We start from the raw sequence: 16,840 nt of genomic DNA on the forward strand, positions 1-16,840 counted from the left end.
ATCTACTATATGATTCACGCTCGACCTTTCGGTCTCCGTGTTCCGAGGCCATATCTGTATATGCTTGGCTCGTCAAGTATAACCTGAGTATTCCGCGTGTGCAACTGTTTTGCACCCGTTGTATTTGAACGTAGAGCCTATCACACCCGATCATCACGTGGTGTCTCAGCACGAAGAACTTTCACAACGGTGCATACTCAGGGAGAACACTTCTTGATAATTTAGTGAGAGATCATCTTATAATGCTACCATCAATCAAAGCAAGATAAGATGCATTAAAAGATAAACATCACATGCAATCAATATAAGTGATATGATATGGCCATCATCATCTTGTGCCTGTGATCTCCATCTCCGAAGCACCGTCATGATCACCATCGTCACCGGCGCGACACCTTGATCTCCATCGTAGCATCGTTGTCGTCTCGCCAATCTTATGCTTCCACGACTATCACTACCGCTTAGTAATAAAGTAAAGCATTACATCGCGATTGCATTGCATACAATAAAGCGACAACCATATGGCTCCTGCCAGTTGCCGATAACTCGGTTACAAAACATGATCATCTCATACAATAAAATTTAGCATCATGTCTTGGCCATATCACATCACAACATGCCCTGCAAAAACAAGTTAGACGTCCTCTACTTTGTTGTTGCAAGTTTTACGTGGCTGCTACGGGCTTAAGTAAGAACCAATATCACCTACGCATCAAAACCACAACGATAGTTTGTCAATTTGACTCCGTTTTAACCTTTGCAAGGACCGGGAGTAGCCACACTTGGTTCAACTAAAGTTGGAGAGACTGTCGCCCGCAAGCCACCTATGTGCAAAGCACGTCGGGAGAACCGGTCTCGCGTAAGCGTACGCGTAATGTCGGTCCGGGTCGTCTCGTCCAACAATACCGCCGAACCAAAGTATGACATGCTGGTAGGCAGTATGACTTATATCGCCCACAACTCACTTGTGTTCTACTCGTGCATATAACATCAAACCATAAAACCTAGGCTCGGATGCCACTGTTGGGGAACGCAGTAATTTCAAAATTTTCCTACGCACACACAAGATTATGGTGATGCATAGCAATGAGAGGGGAGAGTATGATCTACGTACCCTTGTAGATCGCAACGGAAGCGTTGACACAACGTAGAGGAAGTAGTCGTACGTCTTCTTCCCGATCCGACCGATCCAAGCACCGTTACTCCGGCACCTCCGAGTTCTTAGCACACGTACAGCTCGATGACGCTCCCCGGGCTCCGATCCAGCAAAGCTTCGGGGATGACTTCCGTCAGCACAACGGCCTGGTGACGATGATGATGTTCCACCGACGCAGGGCTTCGCCTAAGCACTACAACGATATGACCGAGGTGGAATATGGTGGCAGGGGGCACCGCACACGGCTAAGGAACGATCACGAGGATCAACTTGTGTGTTCTAGGGTGCCCCCTGCCTCCGTATATAAAGGATCCAAGGGGGGGTGCGGCCGGCCCTATGGAGGCGCGCAGGAGGAGTCCTACTCCTACCGGGAGTAGGACTCCCCTCCCCGTTCCTTGTCCAACTAGGAGAGGTGGAGGGAGAATAGGAAAGGGGGGGCGCCGCCCCTCCCTCCTTGTCCAATTCGGACTAGGGGGAGAGGGGGCGCGCGGCCTGCCCTGGCAGCCCCTTCCTCTTCTCCACATTAGGCCCATAAGGCCCATTACCCCCGGGGGGTTCCGGTAACCCCTCCGGTACTCCGGTTTTATCCGAAACTTCCCGGAACGCTTCCGGTGTCCGAATATAGTCATCCAATATATCAATCTTTATGTCTCGACCATTTCGAGACTCCTCGTCATGTCCGTGATCACATCCGGGACTCCGAACTAACTTCGGTACATCAAAATGCATAAACTCATAATAACTGTCATCGTAACGTTAAGCGTGCGGACCCTACGGTTCGAGAACAATGTAGACATGACCGAGACACGTCTCCGGTCAATAACCAATAGCGGGACCTGGATGCCCATATTGGCTCCTACATATTCTACGAAGATCTTTATCGGTCAGACCGTATAACAACATACGTTGTTCCCTTTGTCATCGGTATGTTACTTGCCCGAGATTCGATCGTCGGTATCTCAATACCTAGTTCAATCTCGTTACCGGCAAGTCTCTTTACTCGTTCGTAATACATCATCTACAACTAACATTAGTTGTAATGCTTTGCAAGGCTTATGTGATGTGCATTACCGAGAGGGCCCAGAGATACCTCTCCGACAATCGGAGTGACAAATCCTAATCTCGAAATACACCAACCCAACATGTACCTTTGGAGACACCTGTAATGCTCCTTTATAATGACCCAGTTACGTTGTGACGTTTGGTAGCACCCAAAGTGTTCCTCCGGCAAACGGGAGTTGCATAATCTCATAGTCATAGGAACATGTATAAGTCATGAAGAAAGCAATAGCAACATACTAAACGATCGGGTGCTAAGCTAATGGAATGGGTCATGTCAATCAGATCATTCAACTAATGATGTGACCTCGTTAATCAAATAACAACTCTTTGTTCATGGTTAGGAAACATAACCATCTTTGATTAACGAGCTAGTCAAGTAGAGGCATACTAGTGACACTCTGTTTGTCTATGTATTCACACATGTATTATGTTTCCGGTTAATACAATTCTAGCATGAATAATAAACATTTATCATGATATAAGGAAATAAATAATAACTTTATTATTGCCTCTACGGCATATTTCCTTCACGTTGAGCATGAACATTATTTCTGGATCTTGTTTGATGCGAGACGGTTATTCATTTAAATCAGAGAATAATGGTTGTTCTATTTATATGAGTAATATCTTTTATGGTCATGTACCCTTGAAGAGTGGTCTATTCTTATTGAATCTCGATAGTAGTAACACACATATTCATAGTGTTGAAACCAAAAGATGCAGAGTTGATAATGATAGTGCAACTTATTTGTGGCACTGCCGTTTAGGTCATATCGGTGTAAAGCGCATGAAGAAACTCCATACTGATGGACTTTTAGAACCACTTGATTATGAATCACTTGGCACTTGCGAACCGTGCCTTATGGGCAAGATGACTAAAACGCCGTTCTCCGGTACTATGGAGAGAGCAACAGATTTGTTGGAAATCATACATACAGATGTATGTGGTCCGATGAATATTGAGGCTCGTGGCGGATATCATTATTTTCTCACCTTCACAGATGACTTAAGCAGATATGTGTATATCTACTTAATGAAACATAAGTCTGAAATGTTTGAAAAGTTCAAAGAATTTCAGAGTGAAGTTGAAAATCATCGTAACAAGAAAATAAAGTTTCTACAATCTGATCGTGGAGGAGAATATTTGAGTTACGAGTTTGGTGTACATTTGAAACAATGCGGAATAGTTTTGCAACTCACGCCACCCGGAACACCACAGCGTAATGGTGTGTCCGAACATCGTAATCGTACTTTACTAGATATGGTGCGATCTATGATGTCTCTTACTGATTTACCGCTATCATTTTGGGGTTATGCTTTAGAGACGGCCGCATTCACGTTAAATAGGGCACCATCAAAATCCGTTGAGATGACGCCTTATGAACTATGGTTTGGCAAGAAACCAAAGTTGTCGTTTCTGAAAGTTTGGGGCTGCGATGCTTATGTGAAAAAGCTTCAACCTGATAAGCTCAAACCCAAATCGGAGAAATGTGTCTTCATAGGATATCCAAAGGAGACTATTGGATAGACCTTCTATCACAGATCCGAAGGCAAGACTTTTGTTGCTAAGTTCAGAAACTTTCTAGAGAAGGAGTTTCTCTCGAAAGAAGTGAGTGGGAGGAAAGTAGAACTTGACGAGGTAACTGTACCTGCTCCCTTATTGGAAAGTAGTGCATCACAGAAAACTGTTTCTATGACACCTACACCAATTAGTGAGGAAGCTAATGATGATGATCATGAAACTTCAGAACATGATACTACTGAACCTCGTAGATCAACCAGAGTAAGATCCGCACCAGAGTGGTACGGTAATCCTATTCTGGAAGTCATGCTATTAGATCATGATGAACCTACGAACTATGAAGAAGCAATGGTGAGCCCAGATTCCGCAAAATGGCTTGATGCCATGAAATCTGAGATGGGATCCATGTATGAGAACAAAGTGTGGACTTTGGTTGACTTGCCCAATGATCGGCAAGCAATTGAGAATAAATGGATCTTCAAGAAGAAGACTGACGCCAACGGTAATATTACTGTCTACAAAGCTCGACTTGTCGCAAAAGGGTTTCGGCAAGTTCAAGGGATTGACTACGATGAGACCTTCTCACCCGTAGCGATGCTTAAGTCTGTCCGAATCATGTTAGCAGTTGCCGCATTTTATGATTATGAAATTTGGCAGATGGATGTCAAAACTGCATTCCTGAATGGATTTCTGGAAGAAGAGTTGTATATGATGCAACCGGAAGGTTTTGTCGATCCAAAGGGAGCTAACAAGGTGTGCAAGCTCCAGCGATCCATTTATGGACTAGTGCAAGCCTCTCGGAGTTGGAATAAACGCTTTGATAGTGTGATCAAAGCATTTGGTTTTATACAGACTTTTGGAGAAGCCTGTATTTACAAGAAAGTGAGTGGGAGCTCTGTAGCATTTCTGATATTATATGTGGATGACATATTACTGATTGGAAATGATATAGAATTTTTGGATAGCATAAAAGGATACTTGAATAAGAGTTTTTCAATGAAAGACCTCGGTGAAGCTGCTTACATATTAGGCATAAAGATCTATAGAGATAGATCGAGACGTTTAATTGGACTTTCACAAAGCACATACCTTGACAAGATTTTGAAGAAGTTCAAAATGGATCAAGCAAAGAAAGGGTTCTTGCCTGTGTTACAAGGTGTGAAGCTGAGTAAGACTCAATGCCCGACCACTGCAGAAGATAGAGAGAAGATGAAAGATGTTCCCTATGCTTCAGCCATAGGCTCTATCATGTATGCAATGTTGTGTACCAGACCTGATGTGTGCCTTGCTATAAGTCTAGCAGGGAGGTACCAAAGTAATCCAGGAGTGGATCACTGGACAACGGTCAAGAACATTCTGAAGTACCTGAAAAGGACTAAGGATATGTTTCTCATATATGGAGGTGACAAAGAGCTCATCGTAAACGGTTACGTTGATGCAAGCTTTGACACTGATCCGGACGATTCTAAATCGCAAACCGGATACGTGTTTACATTAAACGGTGGAGCTGTTAGTTGGTGCAGTTCTAAACAAAGTGTCATGGCGGGATCTACGTGTGAAGCGGAATACATAGCTGCTTCGGAAGCAGTAAATGAAGGAGTCTGGATGAAGGAGTTCATATCCGATCTAGGTATCGTACCTAGTGCATCGGGTCCAATGAAAATCTTTTGTGACAATACTGGTGCTATTGCCTTGGCGAAGGAATCCAGATTTCACAAGAGAACCAAGCACATCAAGAGACGCTTCAATTCCATCCGGGATCTAGTCCAGGTGGGAGACATAGAGATTTGCATGATACATACGGATCTGAGTGTTGCAGACCCGTTGACTAAGCCTCTTCCAAGAGCAAAACATGATCAGCACCAAGGCTCCATGGGTGTTAGAATCATTACTATGTAATCTAGATTATTGACTCTAGTGCAAGTGGGAGACTGAAGGAAATATGCCCTAGAGGCAATAATAAAGTTATTATTTATTTCCTTATATCATGATAAATGTTTATTATTCATGCTAGAATTGTATTAACCAGAAACATAATACATGTGTGAATACATAGACAAAACAAAGTGTCACTAGTATGCCTCTACTTGACTAGCTCGTTAATCAAAGATGGTTATGTTTCCTAACCATGGACAAAGAGTTCTTATTTGATTAACGGGGTCACATCATTAGTTGAATGATCTGATTGACTTGACCCATTCAGTTAGCTTAGCACTTGATCGTTTAAGTATGTTGCTATTGCTTTCTTCATGACTTATACATGTTCCTGTAACTATGAGATTATGCAACTCCCGTTTACCGGAGGAACACTTTGGGTGCTACCAAACGTCACAACGTAACTGGGTGATTATAAAGGAGTACTACAGGTGTCTCCAAAGGTACATGTTGGGTTGGCGTATTTCGAGATTAGGTTTTGTCACTCCGATTGTCGGAGAGGTATCTCTGGGCCCTCTCGGTAATGCACATCACTTAAGCCTTGCAAGCATTGTGACTAATGAGTTAGTTGCGGGATGATGTATTACAGAACGAGTAAAGAGACTTGCCAGTAACGAGATTGAACTAGGTATGGGATACCGACGATCGAATCTCGGGCAAGTAACATACCGATGACAAAGGGAACAACGTATGTTGTTATGCGGTCTGACCGATAAAGATCTTCGTAGAATATGTAGGAGCCAATATGGGCATCCAGGTCCCGCTATTGGTTATTGACCGGAGACGTGTCTCGATCATGTCTACATTGTTCTCGAACCCGTAGGGTCCGCACGCTTAAGGTTACGATGACAGTTATTATGAGTTTTGATGTACCAAAGGTTGTTCGGAGTCCCGGATGTGATCACGGACATGACGAGGAGTCTCGAAATGGTCAAGACATAAAGATTGATATATTGGAAGCCTATGTTTGGATATCGGAAGTGTTCCGGGTGAAATTGGGATTTTACCGGAGTACTGGGAGGTTACCGGAACCCCCCGGAAGCTAGATGGGCCTTAATGGGCCTTAGTGGAAAAGAGAAGGGGCAGCCCAAAGTGGGCCGCGCGTCCCTCCCCTCCCTTGGTCCGAATAGGACAAGGAGAGGGGGTCGGCCCCCCTTTCTCTTTTCCCCCCTCCGCGAGTCCTATTCCAACTAGGATTGGGGGGGGGGGGGAATCCTACTCCCAGAGGGAGTAGGACTCTCCTGGCGCGCCTATGATGGCCGGCCAGCCTCCCCCCTTTGGTCGTTTATATACGGAGGCAGGGGCACCCCAGAGCAACACAAGTTGATCCACGTGATCATATTCTTAGCCGTGTGCGGTGCCCCCTTCCACCATAGTCCTCGATAATATTGTAGCGGAGTTTAGGCGAAGCCCTGCTGCAGTAGTGCATCAAGATCGTCACCACGCCGTCGTGCTGACGTAACTCATCCCCGACACTTTGCTGGATCGAAGTCCGGGGATCGTCATCGAGCTGAACGCGTGCTAGAACTCGGAGGTGCCGTAGTTTCGGTGCTTGATCGGTTGGGCCGTGGAGACGTACGACTACATCAACCAAACGCTTCCGTTGTCGATCTACAAGGTACGTAGATCATACTCCCCCCTCTCGTTGCTATGCATCACCATGATCTTGCGTGAGCGTAGGAAATTTTTGAAATTACTACGAAACCCAACATGAGTATCTAGTTCTTGGATTATCATATGGATCTCATCACTCTTTAATATAATTTGATTGGGTTAATGATTACTTTTAATTGGGATTGAGAGGGGGTTTACCTTCTCAATATTTTCAACCAACTTTGTAGTTAAGTAAAATATATTCCTTTACAGTAGGGAAAAATTGGCTTTTCGCAAAACATATTAACCATACAGCCTCCACTAGCCATATATGCATGTAGTGATAGCTTTACATTGTTCATTACTCTCTTGTGTTACATTGCCAGCATATTCCATGTGCTGACCCGTTCCGAGCTGCAACGATATTGCAGACTTTTCAGACGACGAGTAAGGAGCCTTAGGTCGTGGTCTTTCACTCAGTGATGCCGTTGGAGTTGATGGACTCACTTTATCTTCCAAGCCTTCCGATGTTATCGTGTTAGATGGCCTTAAGCCATATTTATTGTAATAAGTTCTCTTTTGAGACATTCGATGTAATAAGTGTGTGATTGTTACTCTGTTGTAAATCCTCAAGGACTGTGCGTGTCAGCATTACCGATCCAGGGATGACACTAATGCACAGAGATCAGACTGTTTGAGGTCTGGTCGCTACACCAGTTTTGTTTAGTTTTTGCGTTTTTTCTCTTTCTTTTTTTATTTCTCCTTTCATTTATTTTGTTTAGTTTCCTGTTCCCATTTTTCTTTCATTTTTCCTTTTTTATTTTTATTATATTTACTTTTATGGATTTTTTTCAATTTCGCGAACATTTTTTGAAAATCACAAGCAATGTCATTTTCATGAATTTTTTTATTTCATGAACCATTTTTAAATCCGTGAACTTTTTTCGAATCATGAACTGATTTGAAATTCATGAATGAACCTTTTCAAATCTGTGAAAAAAATTCCAGTTTGCCATTTTTTTTAAATCATGAACTTTTTTAAAAAAACAACTTTCTTCGAGTTCATGAATACCTTTTTAGTTATACTAACTTTTTTCCCAATTCATAACTTTTTTCCAAGAGCCACAGTCAACCGGTCTACCATGAGAGGAAGCGAGCAACCTGACGCCCACGAGCGAATTAATGGTTGTTGTTGGGCCAACCACGTGAGCTGGCGCATGAGCGCCGCTTCGGTAGCGGGCACACTAGGCGTGGAATAGGAGTTCCCTTGGATACCCCTCTGTCTTGCAGTTGGCGCTTAGTACTGTCGAGGATGGGCCGGGCCACTAGACCCAGTGACCATGGTAGGCCTTGCATAGACGAGCTGGACGCTTAGCTCGCAACGAGTTACCTGGTCACTGCATGGTGGGGTTGCTCTCTCAAGGATGCTGACATCGCCCCCTTCTTGCTTTGCGGCTTCCCACCAAGCCTCAGCAGCTCGGGAGCAGGTGTGGAGCTTGAGTTTGTCTTCCCACGATTTCACGGACAAATACATGTCAGTGTTGGTGATGCTCTAATGCTACATCAATGGACGTTTTATTTACGGAGGAGTTCGTCCCAATCCAGCTGGACCTGGGTTAATGCAGTATTTTGATCATGTGCGCTCGCTCAGTTGTTTCAAATACACCTAGCTAGTTCTGGGTTTTTTCAGTTTCTTTTTCTTACTAATGATGCTTGTTTCTATTTTCTAATTTGATTTGCCCTGCTACGCAAACTGATCGACAGATTGAATTACACCCGTTACCCATTGCAAATTTGCACAGACACAAACTAGCATTCCATTCTTCACTTATTCCACGAATGCATTTTGCTGGCAGTTTTAATTGCCAGGCGAGATGAAATGATGTTAGTTTTTGCCTCAATTTTTTATTCTTCCTGAAAACTGCCATTTGTCTCTGAAGAAAATGGCATGCGCCTGTGAAGAATCTGCCAAGAAAAACGTTCGTAAATGTCACCCCTCACAGCGAACTCGTTCGCCAGCTATCAGGGGCCCAAAAACTGAGCTAGTTCTGTGTTTTTCCAGTTCTTTCTTTCCTTCTAATGCCTTTATTTCCCCGCTGCTTAGCCCTGCTACAAAACTTGACAACGGATTTCATTCCATGACACAAGCTTACATTCCATTCGTTACCCCTACTCCATGTACGACACACATGCAGCTTTATTGAGCTCGAACTGAAACACGAGAGCAGAGATGAATATGACGAAGGCCGGTTCAGTACTTGGTGCATTTGTTGGTGGAGCCACTATCGAGGTGGAGCACGCAGCCCTTGCCGTCCTCGGGCGCGCACATGCAGGCGCACCCGTTGAGCTTCTGGCCGGAGTAGTTCTTGCAGGTGATGTACCCTCCCTGGATGCAGTTGCCAGGTTCCCGGGTCGATGGGGTCGAAGGATGGGAACGAGGGTCGAGGATCGCCGACTACCGATAGTAGGGGACGATGGGGGTATACATCTTTAGACCGAACCGGTCGATAGGCGGAACGTGACCCCCAACAATTTGGGAACGATGACCCCACAACGATACGGCAGGTGGAGGAACGTGACCTTTTTTTTTGCATGGTAATACGTGTCGCATTCATATCAGAAAGAATAAAGTACAAGTTACGTAAAGATCGACATGACAAAATTGAAAAGATAGCAGAACATCTCTGAGCTTGACACCAACGCCCGTCACCTGTCTCCGGCACCACCACAGCAGCCACCGAAGAAAAGAATGACGAATCACCTCCTCACCTGAGCTCGACGCGGTTCCATCGCTGATATGCAGCTTTGCGGACCTCGAAGGTGGCTCACCAAAAGTGAAGCCCTTACCGTTGAACGAATCAGACCGGGGCAACACCCCGGACACGCCATCGAACTTCAGATCTGTCACCCCACTATGACTAAAACGCCGAAGGAGGAAACCATATCTGCCATCCACGAAGCACGAGCCCAGCACATGCTCCGTCTTCCAGATGTCGTCGATGCAGACCACAATATGCATCCGTTCCTGGACTACCTCCCAAGCTCCGCGTCGACACTGGAGCAAACGCCATTGCAACGGCGGAGCCCGAGGACACAGGTCCACCATGAGGATGCCGCCGCCGCCATGCCATCCTTGCTTGAACAGTCTGGTTTCCAAATCCATCCCAAACCATAGGACCAATGGCCTCGTCAGGGAAGGAAGGATCCGAAGAATCTTTATTCAGCATTGTCATCGTCGCCGCCGAAGCAAAGACGATGAACAACCTAAAAACCTAGACTACGAGAGAGTAAAAACGATCCACACGTGTGGATCCGGCGACCCCCCTCACCACCAACGACCGAAGTCGCCGGCGGAGGGGAGCTGCCGAAGAGCGGCGTTGGAAGATCGGCCTCCCCTAGCGGCGGCTAGGGTTCCAGCCGTCAGGGATGAGAGGAAAACATGAAAGTGTAGGTGCAACGTGACCGTCCTTACACGCAAGAGGAAAGTCAGTAGCTCAGGTATTAATTATCACTTCATCTTAGGAACTGTTTGGTATGTACCAAAATCTGCCTCACCAATTCGTGCAAGGTTCTAGCATCGTCCATGATTGGAAATGAGGTTTGTTCAGATAATGAACTAATGAGTGCAGAATGTGAACAAATATTTGTCAAATTTTTGCGAGGAACATAAATGCGTGCAATATCTAGTCAAGCGTACAGGTCTCCCCGGCAGTATTACAGACACAGAAGTTGCACGTCAATATAACAGTGCAGTTGACTTCCATTTTCCTGCAGATCTCACTGAGATGGATCTTCGAGCAAGGAGCGAGCATGGTAGCCAAGAGTATGAAAAAGGAGAGGCTTCAGGAGAACCTAGGAATCTTTGACTGGGAACTGACGGACGAAGACCGGTTCAAGATTACTCGGATACGGCAGTACAAGAAGGTCACGGTGCTGGCGATCCTTTGCCCTGAAGGTGTCCCTGGCGTCGATATGTCGGAGGTTGATGTGGTTGAAACGTAGGTGCCAAATTGTGGAGATGCATGCGCCATTTAAACACTGCGAGTTACTCCTGTAATTTGGTGAAGATGCATGCGCCATTTATGCACTCCAAATTACAAAGATTTGGTGGTGAGATGCTTCTGGTGGTGCTACCTGTGCCCTACCTGGATGAGGTCCTGCTTGGCATCATCAATTGTGATGATCCTGACGGGTTCCCCTACAGTGCTGGTGGGTAGCCGTCAGTCGTCATTCACTGTGTCACAAATGGACTTGGCCACAGGCCACAACATCTTCGGTTGGCTGATCTTTCCTTGTCTCGCGCCAGCATCATCTTCTCTTCTCTCCAGGAAGAAAGAAAGACTTTTTTTACGAAGAAGGAAGAAAGAAAGACTAGCAAAAGTTGCTCCTAGAAAATCGACGAAATTTAAGCTTGGATGGATAGTAGAAGGCTCCTGTTTGTCCCACAGGCAATCCAAATTTCTTGTGGCGAGCGCGACAAGTCAACAACTGAGGTGGGTCCTGGTTAGGAGATGGATGTATCATGTATGACAGATATGTGGGCCTCACAGCTATTTGTGTGTGTGTGTGTGTGTGAGGAAGAACTGGGCCTCAGAATTACTACGAAAGTATGGCGGAGAACGAAACATATGGTACAAGAAATTGTCTAGCTCAGCTTAGTCCATGACCTTCTTAGAAAAAGCTTTGTCCATGTGTTGTGGTGACTAGAGTAGTTCACAACTATCTACTCCTACACCGCACAAGGATCCAGTTTCATTGCAGAGACAATTGATGCCCGCTGGAAGAACCAAAATCCACCTCTCTGCCTTTGAAAAACGGACGAACAGCTACGTAAGAGCATCTCCAGCCGCGCTCATAGGAAGGCCTCCTTAGACGATTTTTTCGCGTCGGCGTCGAAAAAACGGCCCAGTCGCATCCCCAGGAGCCTGATTTTCGCCGGCCTGGGCCAAAATCAGCGCCAGCGGACCCAGGCCGAACCCGGCGTCCGGGGGCGAGCGGTTTTGGCGCGAAAAAGTCGCGGGCCAGCCGCGTCAGTGACAGCGCGGCTCGTCCTTCCCCAACGCCTCGGTTTCCCGCGCGGGGAATCAATGATAAGGCTGCCGCCAGTCAGCCTTGTCATTGATTCCTCACGGGCGGCGCATCACGGGATGGCACGCCGACGCCTCCCTTCCCTCGCACGCGTACACACGAGCGCGGCGCGGCTATATAAGCCGATGGACTCGCTCGCCTGTGGCCACACAAGCCCCGCCCTCGCCGCCGAGCTTTACCTCTCCCGAGCGCCACCGCCGAGCTCTCCCTCTCCCGTGAGCCGCCGCCCAGCCCCTTCCTCTCCCTCCCCCTCTCACGATGGCCGAGCGTTTCGCCGGAGATGAGGCGGCGGCCAACGGCTTCGGCCGCCGCAGTCTTCGCGAACAGGAGTCGTGGCTCCTATTCCAGGCGAACATCCCGACGCCGCCGGACATGCGCGCCGGGCCGCCGGGCTGGAAGCTCAGCAATGTGGGAGTGTCCATTCCCCCGTTGCCCGATGCCGTGGTTAAACCCTCCTACTTCGCCGACGAGGTCGAGGTCGTGCGCGCCTCCCTCATCGACGCCCAGCTCTCCCTCCCCCAGTACGCCGCCGACAACCACGCGGCTTGGGCGGCGTACTTCCAACGCCGTCAGCAGCAGCGGCTGGCGTCCACCAACGGCGCGGTCGTGGTCGGCGGCCAGAAGAACATCAAGGGGCGCCACCTGTGGTGGGGTGTCCCCGGCCGCACACTCGAGGGTGTGCTGACGCACCTCGTGGGCGGCAACAACCCGCCATTGGCGTACCCCCCGGCGAGGGCGGCCGCGGCGCCCCGCCGATGCGACGGGCCATGGGCGCCAAGGAGGTTCGGCTCCTCCTCCTCTTCCTCCTCGTGCTCTTCCTCGCACTCCTCCGGCACTCCGGCGCTGCTCGGCATCAAGGTCGAGCCTGCGGCGGAGACGCCGCTCGGCCGGCGCACTCGCAACGTCGGCATCGTCATCAACGAGGGCGGCCGGCGCGCCTCCTCGTCGGCTCCTCCTCCGCGCTTCGTCAAGCCAAAGACGGAGCCGGGGCTCGCGCCGGTGAAGGCGGAGCCGGGTCTCCCCGCCGTGAAGACGGAGCACAGCGAGGTCGAGCTCGACAACGACGCGGCCCTTGAATGGGCACGTCAGGACTCCCTGAAAATGGCGAGGGAGCGCCAGTGCGCCGTACTGCGGCGCTTCGCGGAGCGCCACCGGGGCCGCGAAGAAGGAGGAGTCGTCATCATCGCCGACAGCGACGACGACGACGCGCCGCCGCCGTCACCAGTCCGCCATGGCGACGCCGGGTCCAGTAGGGGCGCCCGCGTCAAGGAGGAGAAGGCCGATGATGACGACGGCGGTGACGATGGCAGCGACGACAGCGACTACCCAGTGTTCAACCAGTTTCTTTTTTAGATTAGTTTATATATTTGCTATGTAATAAAAATCCGTGAACTTTGTCGAATTATATGCCCAAGTTGAACCAAATTTGTCGTGTTTAGTCGAATTTCGCCGAACTTTGCTATATACTTTTATTTTTTGAACACGGTCCCCAGCTCTGGAGCCGGCGGCTGGAGACCAACTCACCCCAGTTCAATTTTTTGCGCCGGCTCATCCCCAGGCGGCGGCGATTTAGGCGCCCCGGGGGGCCAACGGCTGGCTGGAGATGCTCTAAGTCCTTATGTCACTCGGGCCAGTATAAAAGCCGGTGGCTCGTCCTGTACTTGAACCACAAGACAAGACAAGCTCAATCGCTCTGCAGAGACGACGCATGGCCTCGACGACAGCGGCGGTGCCGGAGGTGGCGCTGCGGTCCGGCGGCGCGAGGCCCATGCCGGCCGTCGGCATGGGCACCGCCAAGTTCCCGGCGGTGGCGGAGACCACCGTGAAGGCCGTGCTGGAGGCCGTGGAGGTGGGCTACCGCCACTTCGACACGGCCGCCATGTACGCGACGGAGCGGCCCCTGGGCGAGGCCCTCGCGGAGGCGGTGCGCCGCGGGCTCCTGGCGTCCCGGGAGGAGGTGTTCGTCACGTCCAAGCTCTGGTGCACGCAGTGCCACCCTCAGCTCGTGCTCCGGTCCCTCCGGGAGAGCCTCCAGTAAGCTCGGTCCATCTAGAGTAGACTTTTGCCCGTTGACTTCTGTAGATCTTGATCAATCGTCTCGGCGTTTGTGCTTCGTTTCTGAAGGAACCTGCAGATGGAGTACGTGGACCTGTACCTGATCCACTGGCCGATCAGCCTGAAGCCCGGGCCGGCGGTGTTCCCGGTGAAGCGGGACGACGCCGTCCCGTTCGACTTCGAGGGCGTGTGGCGCGCGATGGAGGAGTGCCACCGCCTCGGGCTCGCCAAGGCCATCGGCGTCAGCAACTTCACCACCAGCCACCTCCACAAGCTACTCGCCGCTGCCACCGTCCCTCCTGCAGTCAACCAGGTTGCTGGATGTTACGAGCTCCTACGAGATTACGAATACTGGTCTGAATGTCTTAGCAAGACGATCCACCGTCACTGTAACTCTGTGTATCATCTGTAGGTGGAGATGAACCCGGTCTGGCAGCAGAGGAAGCTGAGGGGGTACTGCGCGGAGAAGGGCATCCACGTCGCGGCCTACTCGCCGTTGGGAGGGCAGAATTGGTCCGGCGACGGAAACGCCGTGCTGGACTCCGAGGTGCTCGCGGAGATCGCCAGGGCCAGAGGAAAGACCGTCGCACAGGTAACCGTAACCGTAGTGTACACGCCTCGTTTCTCCTAGCAACTGCTCGGAATTACGACATGCAGTCCGTATGACACCAACCGATTCCTCTTTCTTCTCATTCAGGTAGCGCTGAGGTGGATCTACGAGCAAGGGGTGACCCCGATCGTCAAGAGCTTCAGCAAGGAGAGGCTCAAGGAGAACCTCGGGATCTTCGACTGGGGGCTCGCCGACGACGACCTGCGCAAGATCGGCCAGATTCCGCAGAAGAAGATCGTCAAAGCTGCAGGCATTGCTGTTCTCGGCAGAGGGCGAGTTCACGTCGGTTGACCTCGCAGACATGGAAATTGTCGAGGAATAAAATAGGCACTCAGAAAGTGAGAGTACCTGCTTCGCTGTGTGACGTAGTAGTAAATTACAGTAGTAGCTTACTTTGAGGGTGGGGATAAATAAGAGCATCTGCAATAGTCTTTATGATAGATTTCTTGATACAAGGTCCACATCAGCAGTCAACCGTGTATCATACGAGTTCTCTAATGAAGCGTATGTTAGTCTGATGGAACCGCGCATATTAAATCAATTTAAATAAACTGATGACCAACCAGGTCCAGCCAGGAGCCACAGAAATGAATGTAGTTACCTCGGAGCTTGTCCCTGGAACATTGGTTCATGATCATATGATCCCATTCTCTCTCTTCTTTTATTTTATGCCACGTCATTAAAAGAGTCTACATGGTAGATTTACCAACGATGATCACACGACCATTGGAGATGCCCTAAAGGAGTGATCAGGCCCACCTTCCAATAGTATTCATCATCTGTTAAGGCAGGAGTATAAAGAACACCAGAAGTAAAAATTAAATTTAGATCCGTAGACCACCTAACGACGATTACAATCAATGAAGCGAGCCAAAGACGTGCCGCCGTCATTGCTCGTCCCTCACTGGAGTCGAGAAACCTTGTTATTGTAGACAGTCGGAAAGTTGTCGTACTAAGGCCCAATAGGACCAGCGCATCAGAATAGCAACCGTTGTCGATGAAGAGAAGCACAGATCGAAATGATCCAATTTGAAGACACGGGAACACTGACGAACAAAGATCGGATCTAAGTGGATCCATCGAAGATAACTGCCGACCGAATTCCGTGAGATCCACCGAAGACACATCTTCACACGCCTTTCGATAGCGCTAGACGCACCATCAGAACAAAAGCTAGGCGAGAAGAACATTATTCCAACTTCAAATAGTCGTCCCCGTCTCGTTTTCATGAAAAGGACACAAACTCTAAAGAGACATAAAAAAATACCTAAAAATGGAGTAGGAGGGGCCATGGAGGACGAAGCCGATCCGTGACGACACCGACGGGAGGCGAAAAATCCCCGATGAAACCCGCGCGAATCACAAAATCCCTGATGACCACGTGCGAGTCGCACGAAGCAAAGAGATTCAAGGCGTACCTGACTTGTTCTTTTTTTTAATTCTGAAATTCGACGTGACTTGTTCTCTGTTCATTGTGCTAAATCATCTGTTCATTGAGCTGCAGGTAAATCCGTTGTATTTCGACTTGGTGAATTGCAGCTTCATTTTCCACGTAAAAATCATTTGAAAACTCAAATTCATTTGAAAACTTGGTGAAATAGGAAAAAGGTCCAGTTACAGTCGGTCGGTAACGGAATTACGTGACTCTTACACACAAGCTATTAGTGACTTGACATCAAAACCGGTTCAATGCTACTGTTTCCTAACGGTTGAACATGCTACTGTTTTCCAACGGTTGTACCCAAAGTTCATATACCCCTGATCCTTCACTCGCTCGAGAGTGCGCGCCATTTGGATTATGTTGTAGCTTGAAATATAG

General features: G+C 48.7%; 1 pseudogene; it reads left to right on the forward strand.

Annotated features, from left to right (window-relative positions):
• Positions 1-13,999: 13,999 nt before the first annotated feature.
• LOC125541753 lies at positions 14,000-15,539 on the forward strand (annotated as a pseudogene).
• The last annotated feature ends 1,301 nt before the right edge of the window (positions 15,540-16,840 follow it).

The sequence above is a fragment of the Triticum urartu genome, chromosome 2 (genome assembly GCF_003073215.2).
Source record: "Triticum urartu cultivar G1812 chromosome 2, Tu2.1, whole genome shotgun sequence".
Lineage (NCBI taxonomy): Eukaryota > Viridiplantae > Streptophyta > Magnoliopsida > Poales > Poaceae > Triticum > Triticum urartu.